General features: G+C 36.6%; 1 protein-coding gene across 8 annotated transcripts in view; it reads left to right on the top strand.

Moving 5' to 3' along the window:
• Positions 1–22,889, top strand: part of LOC131048618 (uncharacterized) — a 244,342-nt gene extending 221,453 nt beyond the window's left edge. For 4 of the 8 annotated variants that reach the window (XM_057982650.2, XM_057982643.2, XM_057982642.2 and 1 more), the window contains 2 exons: positions 15,616–15,699; positions 16,328–16,700. The gene's annotated coding sequence lies outside the window, so the exon portion shown is untranslated. Of the gene's footprint in view, positions 1–15,615; positions 15,700–16,327; positions 16,701–18,510; positions 19,276–22,252 lie in introns of those variants that run through there. The other 4 variants (XM_057982646.2, XM_057982647.2, XM_057982644.2 and 1 more) reach the window with 4 other exon arrangements.
• The last annotated feature ends 1,259 nt before the right edge of the window (positions 22,890–24,148 follow it).

Consider the following 24,148-nt stretch of genomic DNA (forward strand, 5'->3'; position numbering starts at 1 on the left):
CAAGAGTTTTGAACGTCCAAACGTTGCTAAGTCAAGCTAAAAGACTCACATCGCTCCTGTCCTTTGGACAAGGACCAGGGCGATCCTATCAAGAGCATTCATGTTCCTTCAAAACGAGGCAAGGCGAGGATAAGCAAGGCAAGGGACGGCGTTTGGAAAACATCACAATGAAAGATCGAAGGTCAAAGATGCATATTGAACGTGGAAATTTGAAGATCGCTCCTGTCCTTTGGACAAGGACCAGGGCGATGAACACCCAAGGACACTTATGAACGCATGCAAGGCAATCAAATTTGAAGAACCTGATAAAATGATCGATTTTGGACGTGGAGATGAAGGAGTTGAACGTAGAAAATGCAAAAATCAAGACAAAATAATGAATCGCTCCTGTCCCTCTCCAAGGGACCAGAGCGATGAGGTACGTCCCCTTTGTTTTCATAGTTTTGGTGCCAAATAAACAATTCAAATTTCCTTAAATGCTAAGTTCGATAAAATTGAAAATCTAATTTAATTAGCATTTAATATGGCGTTGATCTTTTATTAATTATTTTTGCCTTTATTAAAATCGAAATTTGCAAATTAAAAAACGTAAGGCATTAATAATTAATTAATTAATTAATAAAAATCCAATTTGAAGCGCTACAAAGGGAGGTCGGCCTTGTCATTTTAATTTAAAAATCATTTTAAAAAGTGGTTTTATCTCCAAGTCGGCCTAAGGGATAAATGGATACAAGCGCTATATATGGAGGGTGAGAGATATCATTTTCACATAATCATTTTTGCCCTCTACATGCGAATTAAGGAAAAGCGAAGATAGTGCGAAGTGTTTCATGTGTGTGGTGCGAATTTAAACCAAAGGTGGCGCTAAGTCTATTAAAGGGTGATGCGATATTTTGAAGACTTCATTGGAGCGAATTTCCCAAGGATTGAAGACCACGACAAAGGCGCGAGACTTGGAAGATTTGTTCGTGCGAACTTAAGGATCCATTTGAGCGAACTTGCTAAGGACTTGGAGATCACGTTGAGATCCAAAGGTGGCTAAATTGATCTTTTGAGGAGATAATATTGAAGATCATTTATACTTCAATTTTGCCTAGGCGATCTTTTCCTTTTTGCATTCTAGAGTTAGCTCTCTATTGAGGTATGGCGATTTAATTTTTATTGTTTCATTCATTCATCGTCATATTTCAAATTTTGAAGTTTTGAATTTTGAATTTCCTAGTTCAATCGTTGTTTTTTAGGAAATGATAACTCTAGAGACTTATCATGACGTTTCCTAAAAACTTCTCTCTCTTATTTACGTTATTCATTGCAAAATCGAGTTCTTATAATGAAATGTTGTGTAGGTATGGCGACCCCGAAGGCGGGAGCATCCACCAGTCGCTCAGCTCTCATGAAAGAAGATCAGAAGACCGAAGAAGTGGAGACCAAGATCGTGTCAAAGTGGAGCAACATTGGAGATACCAACTTGGGGAACTTTAGCACAAAGAAGTTTCGAGAGGTCCCTTACATCGGCAAGCCATCACCTGTCGCCCGGAGAATAATCGAGAGTGGCATCATCAAGGCGGCCGGTTTTCCTCCAGCTATTCAGTGCCACGAGTTGATGATCGAGTGTGCCCGTCACTACAATCCACTGTCCAGGACAATTGTGTCCAATGAGGGAAACACTTTGGCGTACCTTTCGGAGGAAGCCATAAGTGAAGCCTTCCATCTTCCAGAGCACAGGGACATGATATACAAGAGCATTGAAGGAGCCAGATCAGTGTACGATGATGATCCAGATGCTTGCCTAAGCATTATCAATAAGAACTGGCTACTTAAGAGTCGTCCCCGTCTAAGCAAGGTACCGAACACACCGCACAGGATTGATTTCCAGGAGGAGTACAGAGATTTGATTACCATGATCAACAGAGTTACAGGAGCACCTCATGCCTTCTATTTTGAGAAGTGGATGTTCTACTTCATCTAGGTGATTGTTCAAGGAAAGGGTACAATACATTGGGCTAGGATAATTAGCCATTGCTTGGACGTACAGTTGAGGAGACTCAGGGCTACTAAGTCCTTCCACATGAGTTCATACGTCATCTATGCTTTGATCAGGAGTGTTGAGTACGCAGGACTACCTCACAGAGGAGTGATTGGAAGAGGACCCGGCGAGGTCAGAGCTTGTGAATCCTATACTTACTTGCATCATCCGCCAGGGAAGAACTACAAGTTAGTCAATGATACTTTCACGATGAACATCACAAGGACGTTGCAAGGTGGAATTCACAACAGATTATCTCAGGATGCCCAGGAGTTCATCAAGAGGTACGGTGCTTGGTTCATTCAGTTTCCCAAGTTCACTTACATTAGAGTGCATGGATGTCCTTTACCTCCATACATGTTGCCGAGGTACCCGACAGACAGAATTGTGTTACTTGAAGTAACAAGGCAGTTGGCAGCATATGTGAAGGCATTCAGACACAGACATCAGAATGGAGTCCAGGTACCTATTATTTTGGGTAATTCAGTTGAGGTATGTCCTAATGTCTTAGCCATGGATGACGCAGAGAAGGAGTTAGCCTTGTATTCTTTTTCATCTTTTGCTTGGAGAGAGAGCTTTGATCCACATGGACATTTAGAGGAGACGGTCGGTAGAAGATTTAGACATGAGCACCAAATTGAAGATTTTATGATGAACCTCCTAGATGATCTTGAAGTGAAACGAAAGATACATTCTAGATTGCCTTTGGATTTCATCAGGAAATGCAGGATTTACAGAGTGGCCGACCAAGCTCAGGACAATGGCAGGCACATCCAGTCTTCCTATGATAGAGAAAGCAAAACAATAAGTTTGAATTGGAATGAGCCTGAGCTCGTGGATTTAGATGCTTTGATGGCACCAGTCTTGTCTTGTACTCGCAGATGGGTAGACGTTCAGCATCAGAAGTTGAGAGAACAAGGCATAGCTATGTCTTTTACTTTGGAAGAGAAACCAGCCGAAGGTGGAGCTAGCGTAAGTGAAGGCAATCCTAATCCTAGGAATTCAGGTGAAGGTAACCTTCGATGTGCCAGTGAGGGCAATCTCCATCCGAGAGGTTCGAAGAGAAAGGAAAGATCAGAAAAGAAAGAGCCTTCCAAGAAAAAGCAAGGGGCCAACAAAGATAACAAAGATCAAGCACCAGGTACTTCTTCCAGACCAGAGAATAGAACAATTCGAGTGGAAGAGTCCATGGAGTCTATGGTACAGAATGACAGGCAGGAGGAAGGACGGGCACAACATGTTTCATCCGATGGATCTCTCCAAGACTATGATTTAGATGATGATAATGAAATGACATCTCCTCCCAGAGAAGAAGAAATAGTACATAAAGAGATTCAAGTTCAAGAAACAAGATCGAATATCCCAGATTGGTTGAAAGAAAGATTGACTAAGGTGATCGTCGTAGAGGACGAAGACAGTGCAATTGATTTAGAGAGCCTTGTTGGACGTTCACATGTGATAACAGAGAAGAAGAAGGCTACAAAGATGTCCAAGATGATTCGAGATGAGACTGGATCCAGAAAACTGCAGATAGCTACACCGGCAGCAGATAAATATGAGGGTGAGATCCTAGCAGAGGACTATCATATACAGACTATTGAGTTAGGACCGTCCACAGCAGAGCAGACAATGGATGATGCTACCGACACATTTGAAGCATTGAAAGACAAGCTTAGAGAAGAAGTGGAAAAGAATAGAAAGCTTGAGAGAGAGGTCGGTGCATGGAGGACATATTTCAGTCACATCAATGAACCTTTGGGACGTCAGGATCCAGTTAGATCGCTCTTCTAGATGCATTCGATCAGGTTATCCACTTAGAAGAGAGTATCAAGAATCTTCCCGAGATTCCAATCACAGAAATCGAAGGAATCGTGACAAAATTTATTGCATATGCTAAGAAAGAGAATTGGAAAGGGAATAAGATTCTAGATGAAAGGTTGTTACAGATGACATGACATCTTATTTCTCATTGGTTGATACCTCCTAGGTTTTTGTGCCGAATTTAATATTTGGCTATGTATTTAATATTGTTCAGTAAAAAGGAGGTCATTTGTAACAAACCCTAATTAGGGTTTAGGTGTCATGATCTTGTCCATTGATTTGTTTTCAATCTGGACCTTTCATTGTAACTGGGGATGCTATTTATACCCCCATTTTTCATTTCATTTGGTAATAGTCAGATAATAGTCAATAGAGCAAGAGTCAATAGTTGATGTAAGAGAGATTAGAGTTAGAAGCAATTTTTATTTTGTAGCAAGATTGAGCCTTGAAGAGAGAAATTCAAGCAATTGTTGTACATGATGACTTGGAAATCAATAAAATATTGAAGTTATGGTGTTTTGTTGCAAATTTCTTGAGTTATCTTCATCGTTGTTTGGCGTACTTGAATCATGCTCAATCGAAGTAGATTGTTAATTTGAAAGACTAAGTGTGAGATTTGATATTTGGTAGGATTCGCAATCCAAACCACTAGCTTCTTGCTGATTGTAGGAAAGCCTTGCGTGGTTGACTGGAGAACACTTTGAGTCCTTAATCTTCAATCATTACCGTGTCTTGGATATGTACCTTCGTAGTAGTATCCTTGGTCTTTGATGCATTGAATACCATCATATTACCTTAGAAGATCGCACTAATTTCAATTGAGTTGTTATCTTATGGCAAAATTGAAGTTGGTTGAGTCTTGCCAAATCTCGTCCATGCTAAGTCATTCATAGGGTTAGGCTAGATTAGACCTCTTAAAACCCTATCCTTTTGTTTTGTTTTTTTTTGAAAGTTCCTTTTAGTTTAGTAAAATCTTCGAGCTTTGAATACGTAAGACCCCTTGGAGGAAACAGCAAATCACATCATACCACTAAAAAAGCTTGTCCACACGTGGAGACCCCACTAAAAGAACCTTGGAGTCCACCTAACTGATCCTTTTTGCAGATCTTCAGCAGTTAGAGACTATTTTCTCAAGAGAGGATAAGATGCCTATTGGTATTTTATTCTGTGTATGATTGTGTATAAAATACACGTCAACAGTAATGCACTGAATTGAATGTATTCTTGCTCAAATTTGATGTAATGACCTTGCTGCTAATGATTACTGAGTTTGCTTGTTGAAATGACCCTCAATATGCCTGAAACAAGCTTCTGATGTGTTCCGCGTGCCTCCTGTAGAAGGGATTCCATCCTCCTGAAGACCAAATCTGAGGTTTCCGTCTCAAACCTGCTTGCTGTTGTAAATTGCAGACCTGCAACTTCCAAGTTCTTCACAAAATAATATATCATGAATCAAGAATACCTCTAAGGCTGAATACATGCATTTCTTACATTCCATGTGGAATGTACCTGCTGCAAATGGCGGCCCCAAGGCTGCAAGGATCACGCCCAAGCTGAAGAATCAATCTGCCATGCCGAAACCCTTACTCTGCAACCTGAATCCACAATGAAGAATGGTGTACTCAATCTTTGTCAACTATGCACTCTCCCTGAAGAATCCAATGCCAATAACTGCTGAGGGCTATGTCCTAGCCAGTCCAGATCTTGGGGTTTGCGTCCCAAATGAAGAATCATTCACTCAGAGCAAATTCACAAAATAAGTTTGATTGTGTAAAAAGATAATAAGAATTAGGTCTCAACTTCCTTATAACACCTTCCCACTTAGCTTGAACCCTAAAAGTGACTCAATGGGGCGTTTAGGGTTAAAATGTTATATTTCTCATTTTGAGTTGCCAAGTGCATAGAAAATGACCTTTTTTCAAATATAAAGAAATCTGTTCACCGAAAGGATCTGAGTCAAAAGAGAAATATTTAGAAAAGTCCAAGACCTTTCCAACGAGCTATTACACCAAGGGATACACATCCAGATGAGGCCAAAAACCCCTTATTACTCCAAAATGGCTATAAACATAGCCTTATTTAAATAATTAAACGCTAACTTAGGAAATATTTAAATATATAAAAAATATATCCCAAATAGCTGTAGAAGGCTTAAATGACTCCAAAAGCCTGAAACGGAACCTGCCACCTATCTGTGACTGAAGTCGGAAATCATGGATCAACTGGCAGTCTCATCCCTAAAATCTAGGGATGCTCCTAGAAACTAGGAAACACACCCAAATCTCTTGAAACTGAAACCATCAAAAAGGTCATGAATAACCTCACGACTAGCAACTGTCACGACCTCCTAAAATTTAGGGATAGCCCCTAAAATCTAGGAACTGCTCCAAACTGCCTGTAAAGCCAAAATCCAATCACTATATGCACTGAATGAGTCCCAATCAACCTCTGCTAGCCTACGAGACTCCAATGATAGGCCAACTCCTCCGTCTCTGATGTCCACTCTAGAAAGGGGACATGACAAAATGGAGTTTTGTGAAGGAAAATCAAGCAAAATGTAAATTTCACTCCTGACCCTTCCTAAGGGTTTAGAGCAAAATTCCTCTTAAGCTCCTGACCCTTCCAAAGGGTCCAAAGCGAACTTCCTAGCAAGACTCTCTATTTTGCCTAATGTACTAGAAGGACCTTGGTTTAAGCTAAATAGATGGCGAATTGACTTGATTATGTTAAGAGGAGATTTGATAAGTCAAGTTTGAGGTGAGTTGAGTAGAAAAAAAGTATCCAAAGTGACAAATTTCGCTCCTGACCTTTCCAAAGGGTCCATAGCGAAATTTCTTAAACACCTATTTTCTCCTTGTTTGAGGTCAAAATCTTAGTTCCTAAGGCATGGTTGAGAGAAGATGGATATATACTTGCCTAAAGAAGTGAATGGAAGTAAAGGCAATGATGGATTTGAGGTCAAAAGACAAAATTCGCTCCTAACCCTTCGAAAGGGTCCAGAGCGAAATTTTTTCCAAGCTCCTAACCCTTCCAAAGGGTCCAAAGCAAAATCCTTAGGAGGACTCCTTATTTCATCTAATGCACCCAAAAAGATCTTGTTTTAGGCCAAATTGATGGCGAATTCACTTGATGATGATAGAGGAAGATTTGAAAAGAAGAATGGTGTCAAAATGCAAATTTCACTCCAGACCCTTCTAAAGGATCCAGAGCGAAATTTCCTAAAAAACTATATTTTGCTCCTTGTTGAGATCAAGATCTTGATTCCTAAGGCATTGTTGGGAGCGAATTGTTAAGTCTTGCCTTGAGAAGTGATTTGGAGCAAAGGAAATGATAGAATTGAGGCTAAATCACAAATTTCACTCCTGACCCTTCCAAAGGGTCCAGAGCAAATTTTCTTGAAACCTCTTTTGCTCCCAATTTTGTGTCAAGCCTAGCATTTATTGAGGTGGATTGAACTTAGAAGCATCCTTAGGCATGCATTTGAGTGAGTTGTGGTCACAAAATGTGACGAATTTATCCAAAAATGCCAAATTCGCTCTTGACCATTCCAAAGGGTCCAAAGTGAATTTCATTATAGGTCCTGTCTTTGGCCAAGGTTCAAAGCGAAATCCTTCTTTTAGGCCCTTTTGGGGGTCAAATCAATGATGTCTTCAGGAGAGAGGGATTGAAAGGTCAAGTCGAAGACAAGGCTAAGTGAAAAGTAGTATGAAATTGTGAATTGAGCCTAGAGGATCAAATTCGCTCCTGACCCTTCCAAAGGTACAGGAGCAAATTCTTTCAAAATCTACATCTCACCTCCAGTTTGGGTAGATTCCTTGGTTCAAGAACTTTGCATAAGGAAGAATGACCTCATCCAAGCCTTAAAGACCTATAATCATGGTTTGAGCTAGTAGAAATGAGTAAACTTGATGAATTTGAACACAAATGTCAAATTCGGTCCTAACCCTCTCTAAGGTACAGAAGCGAATTTCTTCTAAAGTGTGTCTTTTCCTCCTAGCTTCAAGGGAAATTATGCCTTCTTGTTGATGATTTAAGGTAAGAAATGCCATGTTAGGATAAATATATTATGTATACTTAATCATCTTTTGGTTTGTTTTGCAGATCAACAAGACCGAGCTAGAAGGAAGAACAGACAATGGCGACCTATTCAAGTTCCATCATCATCAAGGACACTTCAAATGCTTGAGAGAAGACTCAAGGTGCTTCAAAGTTGGAGGACTTCAAGTGTTCAAGGAGTTGCACATAATAGACCAAACTATCCTCAAGGACCTTATTTTGCCATATGGAGAAACTGCATGATATCAGAAGGATCTTATAAAACTTCAAAGCGATATGAGCTACCAGAGGAGGAGTGACTTGACTGGGAAGGAGGCTTCATCAAACACATGGGAGTCAAGGAGGTACATCATTCATCAAGTACATCAAGGACAGAGGACAATCAACCGAGGTCAGTGCAAAGGAACGTTGAAGAAGCAGATAGTTTCAAAAGAGTTAATCAAAGTTAGCTTCTCAGCATCACCAAATTGAGTATCAAAAGAGATATGAGGAAGTACCAGACAAGGTGGCATCCCAGTCATTGTTCCTCCAATCAGATAAGTCCACATCAGCATGTCTAGATTCAATGTACCTGACTCACCAGTGATGGCACAAACTTCGAGGCACCTACCTCTAAAATCTATTTGTCCACACATGAAATGTAATTTTCTCATTGGCTAAAGGAGTTTGTTGTAACAAACCCTAATTAGGGTTTTCATCTTGTAATCCTAGCCATTGATGAATTGTAAAGAGCTCCCCATATAAAGCTCTAGCTCTTCATTTGTAAAGGGGGTTAATATTTAAGAGATAGCTAATAGAGGTTAGAATAGCTAATCGTCAGTGAAATAGAATAGCAAATAAAATAGCAATTAGAATAGATTAGGAGAAGGCAATAAATTGTTGCCTTGATTGTAAATGAACCCCATTTTCATTGAAGATATGGTGAAATATGTCGTTTCTTTGCAATATGCATGGTCTCTTTTTGAATCTTCATTTTAGATGGTAAATAATTAGATTGAATGAAAGAAGTTATTGAATGCACTCGTGTGGAATCCACCTAGTCCAAACCACTAGCCTCTTGCTGATTGTAAGGGCGCCTTGCATGGTCAACTGGCATTGAATGAGCTTAATCTCAAGTCGTTACGCCTCTATTGTTCATGCATTAACTTGAATGGTGATCAGTGTCTGATAGTGTACAATTTGAACATATTGGAAGCATCCCTTAGAAGATCGCACTGAGTTGGTGTCGAATTGTTCAACTTGATGGTAAGACCCAGCCCAATAGGACTCCACCTAGTCATTCATCCATCTTCTTGCATTCTAGGCCTTAGATTAGATTCTCCAAACCTTGTATCTTTTGATATTTCTTTATTTTTCACCTTGTAGATAGGACTTGAGTTCCAGCAAATTAAACGCTCAGGCAGTCGAATGTAAGTCCCCTTGTTAATCCAATAAAATCACATTACACCAACAGAGCTTATCCACACATAGAGATCCTACATATAAGAACCTTGGAGTCTTCTCGAATGATCCTTAGGCGAAATCTTCAACATTTGAGGAAATTTTGTTCAAGAGAGGATAAGATACCTTGGTATTTTATTCTGTGTTCGCATGTGCATGAAAAACACATCAACAGTATGCTATCATAAATTGCGACAGACCTCCTCTTCTGCCACCAGAATGAAGTGTAACCTTCGTGTGACCTGATTTATAACATTTTTGTTCGGATTTTCACAAGTTTTAGGGTTTTCACGACACTTTTTTGGGTGACGATTTTTTACTGATTATATGACGATTAACTGCACAATTTATTCGTGATTTAATGTCAAAAAATTGTGGAAAATCGTTGATTGATTTTTCCACGATTTTTTGGGGAAAAAATCAGTGCCCCTGACGATTACAGATTAATCACGATAAGTCGCGATTTTTTCCTGACTAATGCTTCTATGAATTGCATATATTCTTTTAATGTTATAAAAATCATTTATAGCCAAAAGTGGAGGCCAACATATGTAGGTATAAGGAAATTAAAGTGACTTTATTTTAATGAAGAAATTATATGAGGGGTCACTTTATTATTGTTTCCCATATGCAAGTTAAATAAAAAAATTTAAAAATGGGAAATTTGAATATGGTTTCCGGAAACTTCTTGAGAGGATTATAAAAGGAGTTTTGATGAAGTCATTTCATACACTTGGTTTATTTTTATTTTCTCTCTCAGAAGTTGAGAGCTTTGGCTTTCATATACAGGAAATCTTAGGACAGAAACCCTTAGAGTTTCTTGGTTGTGTGGACGAAACCCATCCAGCCTATTGGGTGGATTCAATCCATAATTCATATTGAGCTTATTGTAGGTATTTGGCATTGAGAAGGAGCGGGAAATGGTATTTTATTTGAAGGTCTGCAGCTGCTAGTGTTTGGAGCAACTTGGAAGATATTTGCAAGTAAAATTCTAAGTTGGATATTTGCGTTTTTGTTGCTGAGGGTTTTGTTGCTTCCTTAAGCTTGCATAGCTGGGCGCTAGGGTTTTAGACCCTTAAGCCTGCATAGTTGGGCGCTAGGGTTTTGGACCCTTATTTTCAAATATTTTAATAATTTGGTGAACAAACATTTTATAATAATTTTCTGCATAGGGGTGACTGGTTTGGGGAATTTTGGGAAGCATTTGGTGAAGGTACAGGTTTATATCAGTTGGGAAATGATTTATAAAATTATTTCTATTGAAGCAATATTCTTCAAAAAATCGCGATTATACCCGATTAATCCTGAATCCTAGAGCTAGCTGATTTATTCCCCGAAAAAATCGTTGACCAAGCGTTGACCCAATTTTCAATTTTTTTTGCATTTAAAGCACATTAAAATCATGTTAAAAACCCCCAAAATGGCAAAAAAGTGAAAAAAATCATTGTAAAAACTTGCAAAACCCTAGAAAACAACATAAAATTACTGAATTGCTTAAAAATAGGGTTGGTCTGAGACAAAATCAGAGTCAATGTGGAATCAACATTGAAGAAGTTTGTTATTTTGTCCATTTTCGGGGGGTTCATCATTCCCCACACTTCACTTGTTCAAACCCACGAGCTCAACGACCCAACAAAGGTAGAAAGCCCACGAGCTTAGTGACCCAGTAGGAGTTTGGACCTTGGTGGCTACCTCACCAATGGAGTTTTTCTACCACAACACTAAACATTCAAAGACATATTTAATATATGTAGATACAGATATATGATTTTTAATTTATAAAAATATATAGTTAATTTTCGCTCAAACAAAGATATACAATTCATTATGTGAGCAATATATCTAAAGTGCTCCATGAAATAGATTTGAATGACAACAAACAAGCTTACATAGTTGTAATAAAAGAGACTCCAACACACAATCATTAAAATTTGTTTCTACCTAAAATAGTAGTTGCAAGCTAGGTATTGCCAAAATCAGTGGCTTGCTATTCTTTTACTTCAGCTAAACAAATGTCTTTTGTTGAATTCTACCCCATATAAAAGACTTACCAATTGCCATCAGGGAATAAAAAGCATTCGAACTATGGAATATGATTTGATAAGCTTTCTCAAATATTGAACTACACCTAGAAAACTCCTTGCCTCAATCACAATAAAAAATCTTGGATCACTTCAAAATGGCTTCCACTTTTACTAAATTTCTAACGATTGTTGGATCTCTGTGTGATAAATTTTGATCTCAGCTACTTCATAGACTTAGCTAATCTTTGATCTCAGACTTAGACAACTATTTGGTGTATTTGGTGACTGTCCTTTTAAAAAGTTAAATGAATATTTGCCTATGTAATCAGCAATATGAATATAAACAACAAATATCTATTTTCTACAATTCATGGGTTAAACTCCTTGTCTCAATCACAATGAAAGTCTTGGATCACTTCAAAATGGCTTCCACTTTTACTAAATTCCTAACAATTGTTGGATCTTTGTCTGATAAATTTTGATCTCAGCTACTTCATAGACTTAGCTAATACCCCTAGAAAACTCCTTGCTTCAATCACAATGAAAGTCTTGGATCATTTCAAAATGGCTTCCACTTTTACTAAATTCCTAACAATAGTTGGATCTCAGTCTAATAAATTTTGATCTTAGCTACTTCATAGACTTAGCTAATCTTTGATCTCAGACTTAGACAACTATTTGGTGTATTTGGTGACTGCCCTTTTAAAAAGTTAAATGAATATTTGCCTATGTAATCAGCAATATGAATATAAACAACAAAATCTATTTTCTACGATTCATGGGTTAAACTCTATTTTATTTACTCTCTATATCTCTATGTTATGTAAATGCCCTTAAGTTTTTAAAAAAAAAGTAGTTTGTGTCTATTTTTCTACAAAATTTTATGATTTTTTAAAATCCAATTTCTTACCCTTTTTTTCAAAAAATCTTATACTTTTGGTTTGCCGATTTTTTTCCCAAATGATTTTTGTTACTATGATATAAAAGCATTGCAATTGTGGAATATGATTTGATAAGCTTTCTAAAATATTGAATTAACCCTACAAAACTCCTTGCCTCGATCACAATGAAATTCTTGGATCACTTCAAAATGGCTTTCACTTTTACTATTTGTCTGTTAACTTTTGATCTCAGTTACTTCAGAGACTTAGTTAATATTTGATCTGACTTAGACAACTATTTAGTGTATTTGGTGACTGCCCTCTTAAAAAGTTAACTGAATATTTGCCTATGTAATCAGTAATATGAATATAAACAACAAAAAAATATTTCCTACAATTCACGGGTTAAACTCTATTTTATTTTCTCTTTATATCTCTATGCTGTGGAAATGCCCTGAAGTTATTTAAAAAAAATTGTTTTTGTCTCTTTTTCTACAATTTTTTATGTTTTTTTTAAATCTGATTTTTTGCCGATTTTCTCCCGATTTTTTCAAAAAATCTTATACTTTTGGTTTGCCGATTTTTTCCCCAAACGATTTTTGCTACGATGAAATTTTCTACATATGGGTAATTGGTATTTGTGAAGATTGGAGAGAAAATTATCATTTCAGTCCAAGCGCACTTAGGGTTTGAAGGCATTATTGATTTATGGGAGAGATTTCCAGCCTTTTTCCAAGTGTTTATTGCTGATTTGAAATTATCACCTACAGCCATACCTCTTCCAGCTGAAGCTCCACCTTCTACCTTTACAAATTGTTCATGTGGCATCCTATTGTGTTACTACATCATTCGTATGGTCTGAGTATGTTTGCATTTCATTTGGAATCAATATAGATTACATTATTGAAGGAAATATATTGCTGTTGTAATTATATCAGACCTATATCAGATCTGATATCATTGTAACTTCATTGACATTTGAGGAGAAATAAGAAGTTTACTGTGTGTTCCTTTACTGCTCTGTATTCTCTATAATTTGTTGTCTTTCTATGCACTTGTCTATGCCAAAATCCAACTGAAATAATCATACAACATTCAACACAAGAGAATGAATTAGAAAAATCAAAATTTTAGATTAGGGAGAAATCAGAAAAAACAGGGCAGATATTGCAAAACAAGGTAGGACATTACACCCAAGCAATGCATCTCCAAGTGTCTCCTCATCAACCTGTGCAATACCTTTGGGATGAACATCCCAACATGTAGCTAGAGTTTGACGATGCTTAGGTGTTTGCCAATCCTGAAGCCACAATGCACTATGCACAATCATTAGCTTCTTCGATCTAGAGGTAAGCATATTCCACTTGATTGATTGGATGAAGTTATATTTAGAGCAATTCCTCTTTGCAGCAGAGGAACTAGCAACCTGTGAAAGAAGACGAGTGGCAAACATCCTCAACTTTGGTGTATCCTTGTGAAATATCCCCTGCTTGTATAGGATCTTCTTGACCTCAAGGAAGCTGCTAAAGCTATGCTTATGCTAGAGAAACAGGCCTCTGATGCCTTGAAAAAAATTATGTTGCTGGTCTCAGTTTCTTTTTGTTGCTGTAGTTGCCAGTTCCTTGCCGGCTTTTTGCTGTCTTTTCTTTGGCTGCTGGGTCTGTGTTGTTTCTATTTGTTGCAGCCTGTTTTGTCTTTATGTCTTCGTTATGGTCTTTATCCTTGGACTATGATGTAAGGGGTTTCGGGTCCCCTCAAAACCTGTATTTGCTTAATCAAAAACAATAAAATAAATTGACTTTTCGTGAACTTTAAATTAAAGTCTTTTTAATCGTCCATTTCAAAGTCTTTTTTTAAATAATAATCTATTAAGTCACTTGTACCCCATGCCTAGTGCTAACACTTTTTGGCCCTCTTTTAAAAACACTTTATGACGTAGGACACCCTTCTTTAACATAAATAAATAAATGAACATAAGTTGTCTTTTCTAAATAAAATCACCTTAAGACAACTCAAATTATTTATTTAATTATCTTTATCAACACATCTCAAGGTCTTTGGAAAAGTTGGCCCCTCCAAGGATGTTGGAAATTTTCAATAATTATGGAATATTCCTAGAATGTTGAAACTGCATCTGGATAGAACCATTGGACTTATCTTCTTCTCTTGGTCATCTTGAAAGTTCTTCTTCTTCTTCTTCTTTTGGTCAGTTTAAAAGTTCTTCTTCTTCTTCTTTTGGTCAGCTTAAAAGTTCGTCTTCTTCTTCTTCTTCTTTTGGTCAGCTTAACTCATTGCTACTGTCAAAACTCATTTCTGATCAAATTGGTGCTCTTGAAGATTCTTGGAATTTTCCAAGAATGTTGGAAGGATCAAATAAGGGACATTACATATTTGTCCTTGCAATACCTGGTCTTTGCATGCAGCTCAACATTGTATGTGTGGTGGTCGTTGTAGCCTGTAGGTTTTGTTTTAAATTTGTTTGTGTTGCATACCTAAAGACACACCTAATAGTTTTGTTTGTAATGTGTAAATTACCCCAAAAGACATACTAGCACAAAGTATTAATAGCAAGTACATATTGGTCCTATTAGGGTTTTAGGTTAATTTTTTGTTTACAGTTCCCCATATAATTTGAAGAAGGGTTCTACCATACAGACTATTTCATTTTTCGTTGCACTAAAAGGTGTCAATTAAAATAATAACATTACCACTACCACTCATATTATTAATTGGGAGCTTGCTTTTGTTGTGTTTCGGTGCATATAATGTTGTCATATAGTAAGGTAGATCCAATCTCATAAGTAACCTAGATCCAATGCAAGAAACATTAATACTTTTAGTATCGTTTTCCAAGTTCAATGTCATCTGCAAATTCAAGATTCAATTCAGGTTGGATCAATATATTAATGAGAACACTCGGTATTACTGTCATAATCTTGACAAAAACCTTGGCTGTACTAGGAATTTTAAATCCAATAATATTTTTTTCTATTTTAGGTCGCTAGCCATGTTTCTTTACTGTAGCTAATCAACACCATTTGCCATTACACAAACTAAAAGCTGTATCTATCTTTCCAAAACCTGTTGAATTTGGTTTTATTCGATTTGAGCATGTGCATGCTTTATTAATTCATCATCTTTCTATGGAAGATTCCCCTTAGCTAATTGAGCTGTTTGATTGATTTTACAGAATTTCCATTTACTATATTGTTACGTAGGCAATTTAGCTATCTACAGTTGTATTTGTCATTTTGTTCAGAGTATATGTTAAAAGTTATCTTTGTGGTTACTATGTTGAGATTCTGAGTTTTAGTTCTCCAGCATATTGCCTCCAAATGATTGGGATGTGTAACTCTCTGAAATGCAGGAGCAAAGGAGAAAGGAAGCCAAACAAGATGAACATCTTTTGATAGGCAGCCACCTGCAAACAATACCAAATAAGTTTGTAAAAGTATGGATGTGCTTCAACTCTCATCATTAACTATAGCATTTTGTTTCTTCTTATTTTGGGAGTAAGTCTGCCTGTTTTTCAATTATCACTGATATTACACTATCAGTAAGTCTCTGAATGTTTTTCAATTATCACTGATATTACGCTATGTTCAGTTATCATCCTCTTGACGTACTCTGTACATTAACATTAAATTTTGTTGCACAATTTCAACTTGAGAATTTTTTATTGAAATTGTCAAATCTTAATCATGCACTGTGTCCTGCATGCACTACATATTGAAGAGCTAGAAAACTTGTGTCAGTAACTCTACCCAGTAAAAATGTACCTCAAATCATTTGATTATTTTTCATCTTCTAAACATTTACCTGTTTTTCATCTTTATATTGCATCTAGTAGAGCTACCTCTTCTGTGAGCATTGGCTGTTGCAGTATTAGGCAGTCAAATATTCTTAAGATGCAAGGCTGCTATGCTTTAAAAATGTCAGTTGGGTACTTCTGTTTTGGTTGAAGGAAATATTAGAGTTGGGAATTGTTTTGACCGTTTGGTGTTTTCAAGTTTATATCCTGGGGAAATTCATACATAACAGCGAAGTAACATAAATTCTAATGACATTTGATCATGCAGGTAATTTTACAGAGATCCATAGAGTCATCACTACTCCAGCATGCAGTAGTACTGTGGAAGTCACATTGTGTTCCTTTAAATGAAAAAAAAAACAGGGAGGCATTATGGTAGTGTAATCTATTTAAAGGTGGGTAATAGAAGCCCATACTATTGATTTCGGACATAAAATAATGATTTTTGGTTTTGGTTAAAACATGTATGTAAAACAATTGGTTATATTTATCTGCGCATTACTAGTGCAGAGCAAGTATGAAAGCTGTGCAGAAGGAATCTAGCATTCAATTTTTATTGCAAAGGGTCCTTCAATCTGTCCATTTTCCAACTATGTTCTGATGGAAACTAATGGATCTCATCCTATGATGATTATAATTTTGATGCATGTTCTATTCTTATTAATGGTAGTTCTGATATGTAGATTATTTATCATAGCCTTTGAGCATTTGCACATTCTAGAAGCATGCATGGTTCCTTTCATGCTAGGGAGAATTTTCTTTTAATAAAATTGTTTGTCCTTACTAGAATGGTGAACCCATGCATAAAATAAGACAATAATAGTACTATGGATCCTTTAATTTAGTGTTTGCCTTATGTTTGACAGTAGTTTAGTGCCGAGTATTGACAATTTATGCATAATATATTAAGTTTTGACCTTGTTACAGCAAGTTTTGGGGATGGGAGCTGGGAGGATTGTTGGTAAGTGTCCAGCATACCCCCTCGGGATTCGTGACATGTCTTAACAGCCTCCTGTGAGATCCTTAACTAGGATGGTATTGATTTCCTGAAGAGATGCATCTTTTGGGAGAAATGGCCAGCTCAACTCCCTATAAGTGGTATCAAAGCTGGGTTGCAGGTTCCAATCCCCTTAGGTAAAGCTAAGGGGGAGATTGTTGGTAAGTGTCCAGCATATCCCCTCGGGATTTGTGACATGGCTTAACAGCGTCCTGTGAGATCCTTAACTAGGATGGTATCGATTTCTTGAATAGATGCATCTTCTGGGAGAAACGGCTAGCTCAGTTCCCTACAAGGATGCCAAGGATGGGTTTTGAAGATAGCAAGGGGTTGGGAATATTATATTATAAATTTATGCTTCCAGCTGCCCCTTAGCCATCCCCAAACCCCATCCTTGGTATCTGCTTGTTTTATATATGCATAAGACAATAATAATACAAGGGATTCTTTGATTTAGTGTTTGCCTTGTATTTGACAGTAGTTTTGTGGTGAATATTGACAAATTTATGCATAATATATTAAGCTTTGGCCTTGCTACATCAAGTTTTAGGCATGTGAGCTTGGAGGATGCCATTGATTGGTTTTGGGGATAGCAAGGAGATGGATTTATAGAATATTATAATATATATTTATGCTTCTAGTTGCCCCTTTGCCATGCCCAAAATCCATCCTTGGTGTCTGATATATGTGTGTGTGTGTGTGTACATATATATACATACATATGTATATATACATACTTATATATATATATATATATATATATATATATATATATATATATATATATATATATATATATATATATATATATATATATATATATATATATATATATATATATATATATATATATATATTTTGATGGTGGAAGTTTGAAGGTAGGGCCCCCAACAAAGAAGTTAGGGCTTTTGAGAGCACACAAAGCTTTGACAGATGCCATTTTTTGTAATTTTATCACTATGTTTTCTTTGACATCAAATCCTCAATTATTTTTTACCAACTCTATGGTTCTTTAGAGAACTAATAGTGACTAGTGTATTTAATTGGTCTGAATTAGAGAAGTAGTGCATTTGAGTCAAAGGTAGGCAATTTTTTGTTGAAACACTGTTGCGTATACATTTTATAACTTCATGCCATATAAATAGTATTTACACAAAACTCAACCAACACATACAAATAGATGAATACATTGTTGAATAAAATTTTCAATGTTCATCACAACGGTCTTTAAATTTAAATTAACAAGATGGAAAATGTTAATTCTATCTTATTTTGGATGGGATTCCATCCAAGGAGATAGCATTTTAATGTTATGACAAGTGAATGGTCTGTATTCTGAGGTTGTAGCTTCGCTCATTGTTCATATTAAGGTGAATTTTGTGAATGATCTTGCATTTTCCTTACTTAGGGTTTCTTTAAAGAATCTTGATTTAAAATGTTTTTGGTCTTTTCAGGTGATTTATAATGGATGCAGAGGCGATGCATGAAGAGGACACTATAATATGATGCAAAACTCGACCACAACAATGAATCTCGTGGTACATTAAGGGTGCGTTTCACATTTCAAAATCAAGGGTCATCGGGATAAAGTCAGGATGTTCAAGTAAACACAAGCATCAACAAGGTTAGGAACAACAAAAGGACGAAATTCCCAAGTTAGGAGATGAAAATGCAAATGTGATCAAGGAATGGAGATAGTTGTAGCAAAGTTAAGCAAAGTTAGAAGGTTGACTTGATCACAATGATGATACAATTTGGGAATATGTTCCACCATCTTCATCACATAGAGCAAGCTGGATAATGTTGAGTATCAAGAGATGTTGGTCAACCACAAACATTCCTTCATGGTGATCTACATGTTGGGCACGTTGAGGTGGCATCCTATTCTTCATCTACCACTTGAGTTGTGACAAGTTAGTACATCCAGGTTCAATGTATTTGATTCATTCCTAACCTCATTCCTAAATGGTTGGCATTCAAAGAAGGATATATGTCCAGTACATTGTAATTTTATCATTGGTCAAATGAAGTTAGTTGTAGCTAACCCTAATTAGGGTTTCATTTTGTAATCTTGGCCATTGATCTTGAACCGATCTGAGCCTTTGAATTGCAACGAGTCCTCTATATAAGGCTTAGTTCTCTCATTTGTAAAGGTTAATAGTTAATAGTCAATAGCTAGAAATCAGAAACTATGGTGGATGTTTTGTGTTATTTCAACTTGTTGCATGATCTCTACTTCTCATAGTTTAGATGCGTTGGATGAATGGAAGACATTATTGTTGATGAATGGTGAACCTAATGTTCATACCACTTGGAATTTGTTGATTGCAAGTTGCAGCGCGTGGTTAGATTGGACTTATCTAAAAGCTTAACTTCAATTGCTATATGCTCATTGTTCATAATGTTGGTGTGCATAGGTGATATGAAATTTTTTCGCTTATCCTTGGGAGATTGCACCACCTTTGTGTAATTTTTTCCTTATGGTGAAGCAAAGCTTGGTTTGGTTGCGTCGAATTAACAATCATTTCCCAAATTTTTAAAATTAGATTAAGTTTCTTAACCCTTATCTCTTTTGTCTTTTATTTTCCAAGTAAGTTAAGTTAGATTCCACGTTCTAGCAGTGTTCATAAGTGTAAGTCCCTTTAGTGATTACCAACAAGATTACATCATACACTGAGTCTATCTTGAGCATAAAATTGATTGTTTGCATTGTAAACCTTGGAGTTATCTCATTTGATCATATTCATTAGCATATGAGGTTTCTTTGTTCAAGAAAGGATAGAATACTTGGTATTTTATTCTATGTTCGAAGTGTCCTAAAAAACACATCAACAAAACCCTAGCTCTTTTGAATGTTTGATACATTCATAAATAATGGAAAAACATAGATAAACAAAACAAATAATTTGTCTTGTGTTTGTAAAACAAAAAAGGAGGAAAAAAATTGTAAAAAAACTTTGTTGCAAAAAAAATCCTTCTACGATCTTCTTGGCAGCCAATGAAGAGTTGCAAATGCGTATGAATGATGATGCAATTGTTGTTGAAGTTTCAAATATAAATCTTCAACTCGCTATGTTGATCCAATAAGCAAAAATCTATGCTCTACCTCTTAGAGTGAAATTTGTTGTTTGCAAAAGATATAAACAAAAATGAAGTTGTTTTGGTGTTTTAAGTGATTTAGTCTTTTAGAGATCACTTTTAGGGTTGAGGGTTCCTCGTCAAAGTCAAACCCAAAAATTATTAAAAAATGCAATTTTTTTTTTGAGAAACCTATTGTTGGGCATTCATGTTCAAGTTCAGTTCGAGTAGGTTCGTCTCGGGTTCACCTCAAACCAATCGGGCGTCATTTTGGAGCACCGTACCAAGATCCACAAGCGCACCAGACCAATACTCGGACCGAGCGTGAACTGGACCCGAATCTGGCTACTTAGGTATTTTAAATCAAAATTTGAGTTTAATACATATCATAGACCAAAAATCAAGTTCAACCTTGTATACATATGAACTTCAAGCTTCAATATCAATGAAAATTCTAAATCATAAATTTTTTTTGTGCAACTAAATCTCAAAAAAATTTGTTGCCATTGTGTGGGTGTTGCTGAAGTAGATGGTATAGCTGCAATATCCAAAATAGGAGCCTTAATAGGTGCCTAGTCCATAGTGATCGGAATAATTTTTCCATGCCATTGCTTGGTGCTGATGAAATTTATTGTGTTGGATTCCTATTTATCTTTTTCAATTGGTAGGTTGGGTGGAATAGGAATCCACAACAGTAAATCTTTCCCATGTAACCTTCCAATTGAAATAATTAATTATCTAATTGAATGGAATAGGAATCCACCATAGTAAAACTTTCCTAGGTTCAACCAAATACAATTTTTTTAGGAAGGATGATCAACAATATATCTTGGAAATAATAGACCTAAAGATAGAACCAAATGGCCCATGGAGTTTGATAGTTTGTCATTGCCATATAACATTCTTCATAATAAACTCCTATCCAAATTTTGGAAATTTTAATCAATGTGAGGAGTTTGTGCTATCATCCTAGAATCTATTTAATTTTGTATGAGAAATATTGGTGTTCATCCTTCCAACAAATATCAACCATCAAATGTAGAGTATCATAATAAATGTCGTATGAGAAATATTGTTGTTAATCCTTTCAATGAAATATAATGATTACTATTTAGCAAAATAAACTTGACCCAAACAAGGGCCGAACAAGGAAAAGGAAAATAAAAGAACCTTTGTTATCGTGCTTCTAGTTGTGCAATCGTCCTCAATCACATCCCAAAAATGTTTGAAATCACATTATTTTTCAATGTTTGGTGGAAAAAGAGGTTTTATACTGATTTTGGTGGGTTTTTGATGGGTTTTCAAGAAAAAAAAAGAGTTTTTGACGTTTTTTAATGCAAAAATCTCCACGAGTTTTATAAAAACTTGATGATGAGTTTTTCAGTGAGTTAGTTGCCACTAGTTCTAGCTTGCGAGTACTCACAAATTTTTGCAGCTACGGATTTTACTATATTATCCTATTCAATCATATCTAAATTTGCTATCATGCCAAAGTAAATTTTTTAACTTTGCAGCTTGCTAAAAAAAATTCCTCGAGAGCTGTTTTGAGGAGGAACAGTAGTAGGCTATGGAATTCATATATGTGATAGTGTTTGTGAGAGTCAAAATTAGATTGCATAGAAAATCAACATTACCTCGTTTATGCTGAAAACGAAAATGAAAATTTAGAAATGCATACATAAATTCAGGTTTATGGTTTTTTCCTATGTACTCTTGACCCTCAACACTAAGTCATATACATATAACATGATTTGTATGTGTTGCACAATATATATTTAATAATTGCTAATGTTGCTCTAATTTCTTGACAAACTTTTCAACTATTTATGTATTTGATTTGTATTATCAAAATCACTAGTCCAGTTAAGTTTCGAAATAAGAAAACATAATTCAACTGAAATGGACTCTGAATCAATCAAAATTCAGTATTATCTATCTGTCAAATTGATTGTTTTTGGATTTTTCAATGCTAGTTATATTCGTTGTCTATAAATATACCTGTTTTAGTTGAATCTTTGAAGTCATAGCTTTGCATAATGAGCAATAAAAATTCTTGCTAATGTAGTTCTTTATCTTGTCACAATGTTCTCATTTGTTCTTGTTGCCTCCATGAACTAGAAGATACAGATGTGACTAAAGGTGACACAATTACTCTTATTTCTGTGGAATGCTGACAATGGTGTATCAAGTTAAGTTCTCCAACTTTTATGTTCTCCTCCATCATTATTTCATATTTCTTATTGAATTATTTTTAACTTTAAATGAAGGTGTGTCAAGAGAGAGAAGCAGATCATATGTAGATTATGTCCTGCGTAAGTAAAATGGAACAATTATGGAAATTCTTGTTGCAAATGGAATGAAAAATCAATTCCTTAGCAATTGGATTCAATTGCAGCAGCACAAGGTTCAAACAATAAAAATATAGTGTATTGGTTTCAAAAAATAATGCACAGAAAAAAAGAAAATTTCAAACATGGAAAAGTCATGCCTGTGTTGCATGAATTATTTTCAAATGTCAATTAATTCCTTGGTAACAAAGAAGGTCTTGGAAAATCATGTGTTCAATACAAATAAATTACAGAGGGAATGAAATATGTGCATCACCACATGGTCTGTAAGCTGAAGCAGATATTCCTTAAGCAACTCACTAATTTGGCAGTTACAGATGTATTAGAGAACGCAATTGACTGATTTTAATTGTGCAAGAAATGAACAAGAAACGTAGGAAAATAGAGAGAAACAACAACATTGAAGGGCAACATCAATATAATTTGGAGAAATTCACTTGTGGATGAAAGCTCTAGCAATTGTGAGCACTATCTCACTTAGAATCACTCCACATGGCACTTAAAACTGGTCTAAGCATCATGGGATTGTATTACAATATAAACCAACTCTGGTCTATCCTCTATGATCTATCAGATCTCTCACAACCCCACAGCCCTACTATAAAACTTGCCACGAAGAGTTTTTGGAGGAAACTAGGCTACGAAGAAATCTAGTCGAAGAGACCCGGGATCAGTTCAGGAACTTATCCCTTACGTCGTGCACGGAGGACCACCGAAGGGAGCGAACAAAGGACGAGGGTGGAACGGAGGAGAGGCCAACCATATGACCGTAGGTGCGGAGGAGGCACAGGCACACGAAAGACAGGACCCCCTCTTGAGACCCATCACACCAAGCACGCGGGTAAAAAACACCGTACCCCCATTCACTCAAACAGGAAACACCACCAGCGCAGGAGGGAGTGGCACGAGCGCACGACAGACACAACCACCTCTGGGGACACGACCCCCATCAACGGCCAATAGGCAGAAGCTGCTGAAATTCACCGGCGACGGGAAGGAGGATACCATAAGGCACTGCAGAACCTGCGAAACCATATGGACGGCCAATGGTGTCACGAACTAGGATGAATGGACGACGCAATTTCCAGCAACATTATGGGGAGTTGCCATTGATTGGTACTCAGATATTGATAAAACTGCAGTGGCCACATGGGACACGCTGCGGAAAGCCTTCGAGAAGGAGTTCTGCCTACTCCAGGATGATAATGAAATAGTGGCAAAGATATACACTACAAAACAAGGACAAAAGGAATTAGTTCGTGCCTACGGAAGGTACCTAAAAGAGCTAATTGGGAAAATGGAGAGTCAGCAGGCCGACGGACTCAAGAAGAGGTGGTTCGTAGAAGGCCTAAAACCCAGTTTGAAGAAGAAAATGAAGATAGCCCCTCCTTCGTCATACGATGATGCATACAATAGGGCTATGGACTTAGAAAGTGAATACAAAACGTCCAAGAAAAAGGGAAAGTCCTCTGAGGAAAATGACTCTTCCTCTGATGAGAGTGGTAACGAGGGGTCGAAAAAGAAAGTGACGGCCCTGCAGAGGGACATGGAGCATATGGTGAGGGAATTTAAAGCGATGAAAGGCTCTACTAGTCGGATCAAAGGAGACGTGTGGTGCATGGAGTGCAAGGAGGAAGGACATACGAAGGGTACATACCCGAAGAAG

This window comes from Cryptomeria japonica, chromosome 9, assembly GCF_030272615.1.
Source record: "Cryptomeria japonica chromosome 9, Sugi_1.0, whole genome shotgun sequence".
Taxonomy (NCBI): domain Eukaryota; kingdom Viridiplantae; phylum Streptophyta; class Pinopsida; order Cupressales; family Cupressaceae; genus Cryptomeria; species Cryptomeria japonica.